The 10228-nt window shown below is 44.1% G+C and overlaps 1 pseudogene; it reads left to right on the top strand.

The window, feature by feature from the left end:
- The first annotated feature begins 8855 nt into the window (after window positions 1–8855).
- LOC125555835 (monothiol glutaredoxin-S9-like) lies at window positions 8856–9300 on the top strand (annotated as a pseudogene).
- Window positions 9301–10228: the final 928 nt, after the last annotated feature.

Consider the following 10228-nt stretch of genomic DNA (forward strand, 5'->3'; position numbering starts at 1 on the left):
CTGTCTTAAACAGGACAGTCTGTAGTAATCTGAACATCAACCATATTCTGTAACTCCAAAAATTCTGAAAAATTAGGAAACAATAAAATATTTGTATAGAAGTATTGTGCAAAAAGTTTCATAAGCGTTTGACTTTCCAGTAAAAAATGTAAAATCACGCACTACAGCCAAAGTTTCTGTTTTTGCACCACACAAACCAAACAAGCAATCTAATCATCCTAAAGGCAAATCGTGGCACATTATTTTTATAATACAATGGAATTATACAAGGGGATAATTATTTTTGTGAGATTCTTCATGAAAAATTCTACATTGTTTCCATGAGCATGAACACAAGTGTTCAAGGTCGACCCTCACTTCTCCAATGCATAACTTCCAATCGCTTCTCTTTTGTGAAAAAGTTTTAAGTCCCCCTCTATATTTTTTGTTTTTAAACTTTATAAAATCACTCAACATAAATAAATGACTCTCTAAAACTTCCGGGTTGTCTCCCTGGCAGCGCTTTCCTTAAAGCCATTAAGCTGGGCATATAGTTCTCAAGTAATGAATCTACCTGGATCCCAAGGTATATCAAAGCCAATCTTAATTAACAATGATTTGGCATTTAGTAATGAGCACAAAGAAACATATATCATGCAATGACGAAGTCTAACTCTCTTCCTATGCATCAGCATGTCATACAAGAACAACTCATGCACATAAAGTAAAGGCCAATACATAGCATAAGTAGTTTCTTGCAATTTTATCGTGTTGGAAACATAGAGAGGTGGAGATGTAGTTCCTCTCTGATAATAATTGCAAGTAGGAGCAGCAAGCACATGCATATTACATTCATCAAAATTATCATGTGCAATGGTAAAAGGCAGCCCATCAATATAATCCTTAATAAGAACAAACTTCTCCGATATAGTGTAGTTTGGAGAATTCAAAAAGATAATAGGACTATCATGTGTGGGTGCAATAGCAACAATTTCATTCTTAACATAAGGAACTATATCAAGTTCATCTCCATAAGCATAATTCATATTGGCATCTTGGCCATAAGCATAGCAAGCATCAAGTTCATCAAACATGGATATTTCAAATGAATCAAAAGGATCATAACAATCATCGTAGCATTCATCCTTCGGTAAGCACGAAGGGAAATTAAACAATGTATGGGATAAAGAGTTACTCTCATTAGAAGGTGGGCACGGGTGATCAATCCGCTCTTCTTCCTTTTGTTCTTCGATCTTCTCCTCATCTTTTTCATCTAATGAGCTGAAAATTTCAGGAATTTCTTCTTCCATAGTTTCCTGCAAAATATTAGTCTCGTCTTGGACAGCGGAGGAGTCCTCAATATATGCTTCAATATTGGCATTGTATTCATAATTCTCATAGAAATATTTAAGTATAGCAAAAATTTTAGGTCTGTAAATAGCATCATAAAGATTTTTACACTTTTTAAACAAAGATTCAATTTCATAAGCACCCTTAAAAGCAACGAATTCTTCTATTCGTTCCACATCATAGTAATGATATATACCATTAGCATAAGAAGGCAAGGTTTTATTATCGTTAAATTTACATGAAAAGGGAAGGTTTGGAGCCTTCATCCTAGAGCAACAAGTACAATCATATCTCAAGCATAGTTCCCAAGCATACTAATGCAACATATGAATTTGATCCCATAATAGTTTCCCTTTTTGTCAAGCGATAATCCCTAAAGTATTCACGTTGATCCAACATGTCTCCCATTATAAAATTGAATGGGGTTTTCTCAAGATTATTAAAGTAGTGCATAATATCTTTCACATAATGAGCATCGAGGGTTTTAGGAGGTTCCCCATCTCCATGTGTAGCAAGTAGACCTATTTTTTGGTCTTTTGTGTTCCATATTCATAACTAAAGATAGATAACAACTTAGAACAACATATAAAATCTACTTAGTGCTAAAGCAAACAAGCACACACGAGAATATTTACCCCACGCTGTTGCTTCCCGGCAACAGTGCCAGAAAAAGGTCTTGATAACCCACAAGTATAGGGGATCAATTGTAGACTCTTTCGATAAGTAAGAGTGTCGAACCCAACAATGAGCTAATGGTAGAACAAATATTCCCTCAAGTTCTATCGACCACCAATACAACTCTATGCACGCTTAACGTTCGCTTTACCTAGAACAAGTATGAAACTAGAAGTACTTTGTAGGTGTGATAGGGTAGGTTTGCAAGATAATAAAGAGCACGTATATAAAAACTAGGGTCTGTTTAGATAAAGACACAACTAAGTCAGTTTTAGTAGAGAGCTTTTTGTCACAAGAAATTTTTTTGTCCTTAGGCAATCGATAACTAGACCGGTAATCATTATTGCAATTTTATATGAGGGAGAGGCATAAGCTAACATACTTTCTCTTCTTGGATCATATGCACTTATGACTGTAACTCTACCGAGCATCCACAACTACTAAAGATCATTAAGGTAAAACCCAACCATAACATTAAAGTATCAAGTCCTCTTTATTTCCGTACGCCATGACCCACTTATCCGTGTTTGTGTTTCAGTCACTCACACAACACGGACAATAAGCAAACCATGAACATATTGCAAACCCTGTAGCGGGGTTCCCTCACGCTTGCGCTACACGGAGAGCACCATAGGACAACACCAATAATAAAACATGTAACTGCAACCAATCACGACCATCAATGAACCCATAGGACAAAACGGATCTACTCAAACATCATAGGATAGCCATACATCATTGGGAAATAATATATATCATTGAGCACCATGTTTAATTAGAGATTACAACAGGGAGAAGGGGTGTTAAACCGCTGCATAGAGGGGGAGAGAGTCGGTGATGACGGCGGCGAAGTTGTTGGTGTAGATTGTCATTGCGATGATAGCTCCGGCGGCGTTTCGGCGCCACCGGGAGAGAGAGGGGGAGAGAGCCCCCCTTCTTCTTCCTCCTTGACCTTCCCCATAAGTGGGAGAAGGGTTTCCCCTCTGGTCCTTGGCTTCCATGGCGGCGGAGGGGCGAGAGCCCCTTCGATATTGGATCTCTCTCTCTCTCTTTCTCTCTCTCTCTCTCTCTCTCTCTCTCCCTTTCCTTCTGTTTCTGTGCTCCCCGATTCTGGCCTTTCACCGTTTCTTAAGTTACCGGAGATCTGTAACTCCGATTGGGCTGAAATTTTAACACGATTTTTATCCGGATATTAGCTTTCTTGCGCCAGAAGAACGCACCAACCGCCTTATGGAGTGGCCACAAGGACCAGGGGAACACCCTCCATCCTTGTGGGCCCCTCAGGTATCGTCTCGCGTTGATTCTTTTTCCAAAAAGTCACATATATTCCAAAAAAATATCTGGAAGTTTTTGTCCCGTTTGGACTCCGTTTGATATGGATTTTCTGCGAAACAAAAAACATGCAACAAACGGGAACTGGCACTCGGCACTGGATCAATATGTTAGTCCCAAAAAATAGTATAAAAAGTTTCCACAAGTATGTAAAAGTTGTAGAATATTGGCATGGAACAATAAAAATTATAGATATGACGGAGATGTATTAGTAGGCCTAGTTGGTATTTTAATTACTGGTAATTTAGATAGAGTCCAGACATCATCAAAATCGGTGTGCGCCCGTGGCGTGCTCTCATGACCCCGGGGAAAATTTTTGGCACGAGTTTTGATGATCATTCCTTCCAAACCGGAGCATCTCATATGAAGGACCATGGTTTCCAAAAGGAGACGCGTCAATTCAAACTCCAGTGGTTGATGACTTAATCGTTTGGTCTCATAAAAATTTCCACCATAGGCAATCACCATTATACCATGGGTTTGATTTTCTAACGGATTTCAGGCAGCGTTTGATATATTTAGGACATTTTTTGAATTTAACGTGCAATTTGTGGATATAAATAAAATCACAACCGGAACTGCATGTGCTGTCGGAAGGGATGAGGATTGCCGTGTAACACCCACGATGCGGCTATATCTCCCACGTGTCGGAGCACAACTTAGAGGCATAACCGCATAGTAGGCATGTCACAAGAGGGGTAATGTTTACACATCCCATGTACTGAATAAGAAAGAGATAAAGAGTTGGCTTACAATCGCCACTTCACACAATACATAAATATAGCATTACATCATCCAGAATACAGTCAAGGTCCGACTACAGAACCAAATAAAGAAAGACAACCCCAAATGCTAGATCCCCGATCACCCCAACTGGGCTCCACTACTGATCGTCCGGAAAGGAAACATAGTAACATCCCGAATCCTCGTCGAACTCCCACTTGAGTTTGGTCGCGTCCCCTGCACTGGCATCGTCGGCACCTGCATCTGGTTTTTGGAAGTAATCTGTGAGTCACGGGGACTCAGCAATCCCACACCCTCGCGATCAAGACTATTTAAGCTTAAGGTAGGAAAAGGGGGGTAGTGAGGTGGAGCTGCAGCAAGCACTAGCATATAAGGTGGCTAACTTACGCAAATGAGAGCGAGAAGAGAAGCAAAGCACGGTCGATAAACTATCATGATCAAGAAGTTATCTTGAAACTACTTATGTTCAAGCATAACACGAGACCGTGTTCTCTTTCCGGAAAAGAGACCATCACGGCTACACACGCGGTTGATTCATTTTAATTAAGTTAAGTGTCAGGTTTTCTACAACCGGATATTAACAAATTCCCATCTGCCCATAAACGCGGGCACGGCTTTCAAGAGTTCAAAACCCTGCAGGGGTGTCCCAACTTAGCCCATCACAAGCTCTCACGGTCAACGAAGGATATTCCTTCTCCCAGGAAGACCCGATCAGACTCGGAATCCAGGTTACAAGACATTTCGACAACACTGATAGGAGCTACACATATCTCATTCTTAGGGCACACTGGATAAGCAATCCGTACAACTAAATCCAACCCTCAAGTTTCCCCGAGGTGGCGCTGCAAGGGGCTATAGTTTGGACCAACACTTAGAGGAGCACTGGCCTGGGGGTTTAAAATAAAGATGGCCCTTGAGTCCGCAGAACCCAAGGGAAAAAGGCTTAGGTGGCAAATGGTAAAACCAAGGTTGGGCCTTGCTGGAGGAGTTTTATTCAAGGCAAACTGTCAAGGGGTTCCCATTATAACCCAACCGCGTAAGGAACGCAAAATCAAGGAACATAACACCGGTATGACGGAAACTAGGGTGGCAAGAGTGGAATAAAACACCAGGCATAAGGGTGAGCCTTCCACCCTTTACCAAGTATATAGATGCATTAAAGTAAACATGATATAATAATGATATCCCAACAATAATCATGTTCCAACAAGGAACAATCTCCATCATCACCTACAACTAGCAACGCTATAAGAGGGGCTGAGCAAAGCGGTAACATAGCCATACAACGGTTTGCTAGGAAAAGGTGGGTTAGAGGCTTGACATGGCAATATGGGGGGCATGATAAAGCAAGTGGTAGGTATCACGGCATAGCAATAGAGCGAACAGCTAGCAAGCAAAGATAGAACTAATTTCGAGGGTATGGTCATCTTGCCTGCAAAGTTCTCCAAGTTGACGAAAGCCTGATCCTCGTAAGCATACTCAACGGGTTCCTCGATCATGTAATCGTCTCCCAGCTCTACCCAAAGCAAGAACACAAGCAAAGGAAATAACAATCAACCACGGTGCAATGGGCAAGCAACATGATGCAAAACATGGTATGATATGCGGGATGTGATATGCAATGCATATGCATGCTCTGGAAGGAAAAGATTGAACCAGGCCCCAACTTGGCAAACCAAGTGCCCAGCTGGAAAGATGAGTTGATTTCGGTCGAAATCGATATAAAGATCACCAGAATCGGATGCACGGTTTGCAAATGGCAAGCAAAACAATAATGGCACAATTCTGCGATTAACAGCACGATGCCATCTAAAATGCAATAAGAAACTAAGCTACTGCACTCTAACATAGCAAAAAAGCACATGGCAGTGATCTAATCAAGATGCTTGACAAAATATGAACACTGAGCTACGGCTAAATCACACAAGAGCAGGTTCAAACAAGCATGGCAAAAGTGCAAAAGATATCAGCTTCACAGACTTGGTGAAAATACTAACATGTCAGGAATTAACATCAGGAAGCAATGTTTAGAGCAAGATAACAACATGCTACAGGAACATATCATAGCAAAACAAGGCATGGCATGAATCTACTCAAAGCATAGCACAAAAGTCCCTTAATGACCATAAGCCAAAAGGGCATAGAAAATATGATGGCACCCATGTAAACATAGCAAGTTTCGTTAACAGATTCAGACTTAGCAGAAAACTGGACTTGGCATAAATAGAGTTATGAAGGCCTGTTTGCGAGCTTGATTCACTCAACACAAGGCATTGCATGACAAGCTAAGCATACTACCAGCAATAAGACATGTTCATGAAGCTAACCAAAGCAAGAACCAACTCATAGCATGCATGGATCAACTACAACAACCTTGGAAAAATTGATTAACACGTAAACAATCTGCCAGGAACATTTTATAGCAAAAGTAGAGCAAGATTGAGTCATGCTAGGGCACTCCATAAATGCAAACAGGGGCATGGATGGATAGAGCATAACCATATGTCAAAATCATCCTTACTAAACATACTCAAAAGAAGCATGGATCTCTCTGTAGCAACATGAACACATGGCATAAAAATAACAGCAGGGAAACGACTTAGTGAAATTCTAAGTCCCTGAAAATCACGAGAGCTACTTTGCATGCTTGTGCTAGTCACCACAAATATCACAAAAATACATGGCATACACCCCTGTAGAGATGGCATGGCATAGCCCAAAACACATGTATAGCTCATGCCCATATGAAGCACACAACAAATGTAGCAAAAATGACAAATGCTCATAATCTGCTAAGTAACAGGAACTAACATTTTATAGCACTCTTGCATAAGTCATTTGGGCATCAAGATGAACTCAAACAAGCATGTCACAATGGAATGAAATGAAGTGCACATCGTAATGAACATTTTGATATACTGCACGCACAAAACGAAGCAACGGATGAGAAGTTATGGCATTTTGAACAGTGCTTGAAAATATAGCGGATGGAAAAGACTTAGGCGAAAATCGGGTCAACCTCTAGGGTTCAGATATGGATCTGGCGTGGATTACGAAGATTGCCGGAGAAGGAGTTCGCCAGAGATGGGGGAGACGGCCGGAGATGGAGGGGTGAGGCGGATTCGGCGAGGTAGAGGCCTGATCCGGCCGCGGGACGACGGCGGCGGCTCTGCAGGCGCGGAAGCCGAGGCGGATCCGTGACAGAGCACCGGCAAGCGGACGCGCGGCGGCGGGATACGGCGGCGCAGCGCAGGTGCGGGGCGGCGGCGGCGGAACCGAGGCGCAGGTGGAGAGGCGGTGGCGGGGCGCGGCCCGATCGGCGCGCGGGCGGGCCGGCCACGGGCCAGGCGGGCCGGCGCGGTGGGTGGAGGCGGAGGGACACGTGGCACGACAGGATTGGGCGCGGGCGACGGCAGACGTGTCCGACGCCGGCGGACGCGTCTGGCGACGGCGGGAGGAGCTAGACTAGGGTTTTGGACCCGAAATTTCGGAGGGGTGCACATATCTATACATAGAAGGAGGTGGGAGTGTCCAAATGGAGAGCGGTTTTCGGCCACGCGATCGTGATCGAATGTCCGAGAGGATGGAGGGGTTTTGGATGGGTTATTGGGCCACTTTTGAGGGGTGTTGGGCTGCAACACACACGAGGCCTTTATGGTTCCCCGGTTAACCGTTGGAGATCAAATGAACTCCAAATGGCACGAAACTTGACAGGCGGTCTACCAGTGGTGTACCAAGGCCGCTTGGCAAATCTCGGTCCATTCCGAGAAAGTTTAACACCCGCACACGAAAAGAGACAAAAGGGGGCGCCGGAAGACGTAGGAGTGTCGGAATGCAAAACGGACAACGGGGAAAATGCTCGGATGCATGAGATGAACACGTATGCAAATGAGATGCACATGATGACATGATATGAAATGCATGACGTGAACAAAATGCAAAACAAAGACAAAACCCAGAGGGAATGTCTTAACTTAGAGCCGAAAATGGCAAGAGTGGGAGTACAAATATGGTAAGTTACATACGGGGTGTTACATACCGTTCGATCAAGGAGAGTCCAACGGTGCATACGTACGATCCATGGGGTTTGGGTTCTGGCCAATCAAAACGCACGACTCAGATCACGCACGTGGCAGGGGGGCATCAGCCACAGTTTAGTGGACACACGGCTTTCATGAGTGAACCGTGTGTTATTTGAAAACATTTACATTAACTAATAGCATATTTTTGTTTGAATGAAAACATGAGTTCATCGTTTCGCCTCCAATTTTTTCCATGGTAAGAAATCATGATTGTACCCTATGGTTCAATTTTTTGGTACATTTTACCAGGCAGCAGGCCTGGCTAGCAATCTCAAACTTTGAATATGCAAAAAAGAGATCTCGTTTGTATATATATATATATATACATCTAGGCTATTCTATTACGCGTAACAGAATATTATTCTGTTACCCTACTTGAACTGATGGTTTCAGACGGTTGTACTGATGATTTTCATCTCATTGAACTCTGAGCTATTTTTCTCTACAGGAGCGCGCACGCCATGGCGTGGGCGAGAAGCGGAAGGAGCAGGGCGCCTCTTGCATTGCGTCCCTTGCGCACATGCGGTAGAGTGGCGGTACAAGTCCACACGCAGGCGGTGACAGGAGCATGAGAGAACGCGGGGGAAGCAGAGAAGCACGCGTCCATGGCAGCAGGGGACTTGGCGCAGCAACGGCGAACCGAGCGAAAAAGAGAAGAGCTCGATCACGTCGTACGTCGCTCGGCCGATTGAGATGTACCAGGCGATCCCCTACAGCGCCGGCCAGCTGCCGGCGTGCCTGCAGCAGTCCGAGCAGGTCGAGGCCGAGGGCGTGGCCGGCCAGGAGGGCGGGCTCGCGGCTCGCCGACACGGCGGCGAGGGGCGACGGCGGGGAGGTGGTGAGGACGGCGGTGGCAGAGAGCCTGGTGCTGGTGGTGGGGAGGCGCGGGTGCTACCTCAGCCACGTGGTGAATCGGCTGTTGCAGGGGCTCGGGGTGAACCCCGCCATGCACGAGGTCGCCGACGAGGCCGAGCTCGCTGCAGCGGTGGCCGGGAACGCTGGAGGCGAGGCCGTCGTCGCGCTGCTGGCAGTGTTCATCGGTGGGAGTAACCTCGGCGGGCTCGATCGGCTCATGGCCGTGCACATCTCCGGCGAGCTCGTGCCCATACTCAAGGACGCCGGCACGCTCTGGCTCTGATTCTCTGACTCTGAGCAAAACCAAAGATGCATTCGGGACGGGGTACTATGGACGTACGAACAACCGTTTGATCATGAGTTAAACTTCTTTTCAATTCTCTTTTTGACTCTTGATGAGATTATGTGAGTTACTACTGCTCGATCGTCAGTCTCTCTTGATTGGGATCAATAATGGAGTACCAGCTTAGCTATAGTTAGGCCTAAATTCTTTTGATTAGGGTAGGAAAAATTAGGAACTATTGTGCCATCTCGTGCTTATTTTCGCCCTCACGCTTGTAAATACATGGATGAGTGAAGAGGGGTGTACTATTTAGCACTGTATAAATCATGTTCCTTTCATCTTGCACATTAGTTTTCTAGATGCCAATTCATTTTGTCTTTGAAGGTTTCTTCTAGCAGGCTTATGATGTTATCACAAAATGGCACTATGTTGGATATTTGTAATCCATGAAGGGGTGCTTGTTTGTTGCAGCTGATTTCCCTCTCTCTTCTTCTATAGTACTCCTATTTATCATAGATTAATTTTAAATTCTTCTGAAAATAGAGGACTCGAACTGATCTCCAATTTTTGGGTTTGTACTGAGCGGTTTTCATATACTAGACTTTACTCTGTTTTTCCGTAAGATTTTCCTCGTACTTTCCAACGATCTATGGTATCATTGTCCCCGAACTTGCATGATTTATATAGTTGAACCGAATGACATTTTTTTCAAAAAGAAAATATTTATTTGCAACGGTGTTTTGGACTTCTCTCATTTTACGACCTAAACATTTACCATTTGAATTTTCATATAGGGTTTTCTTTCCGTTTAAGCTTTTTTCGCGTCCCGAGCATGGTGTCGGGGCATGGCGCGTGTTATAGGGTTTTCTTTTGAACTCCCATTTTAGTAATACATGGAATTCTTGGACTAGCACACGACGGTAGAGCA

Source organism: Triticum urartu, chromosome 5A, assembly GCF_056163025.1.
Source record: "Triticum urartu cultivar PI428250 chromosome 5A, HENAU_Tu73, whole genome shotgun sequence".
Classification (NCBI taxonomy): Eukaryota; Viridiplantae; Streptophyta; class Magnoliopsida; order Poales; family Poaceae; genus Triticum; species Triticum urartu.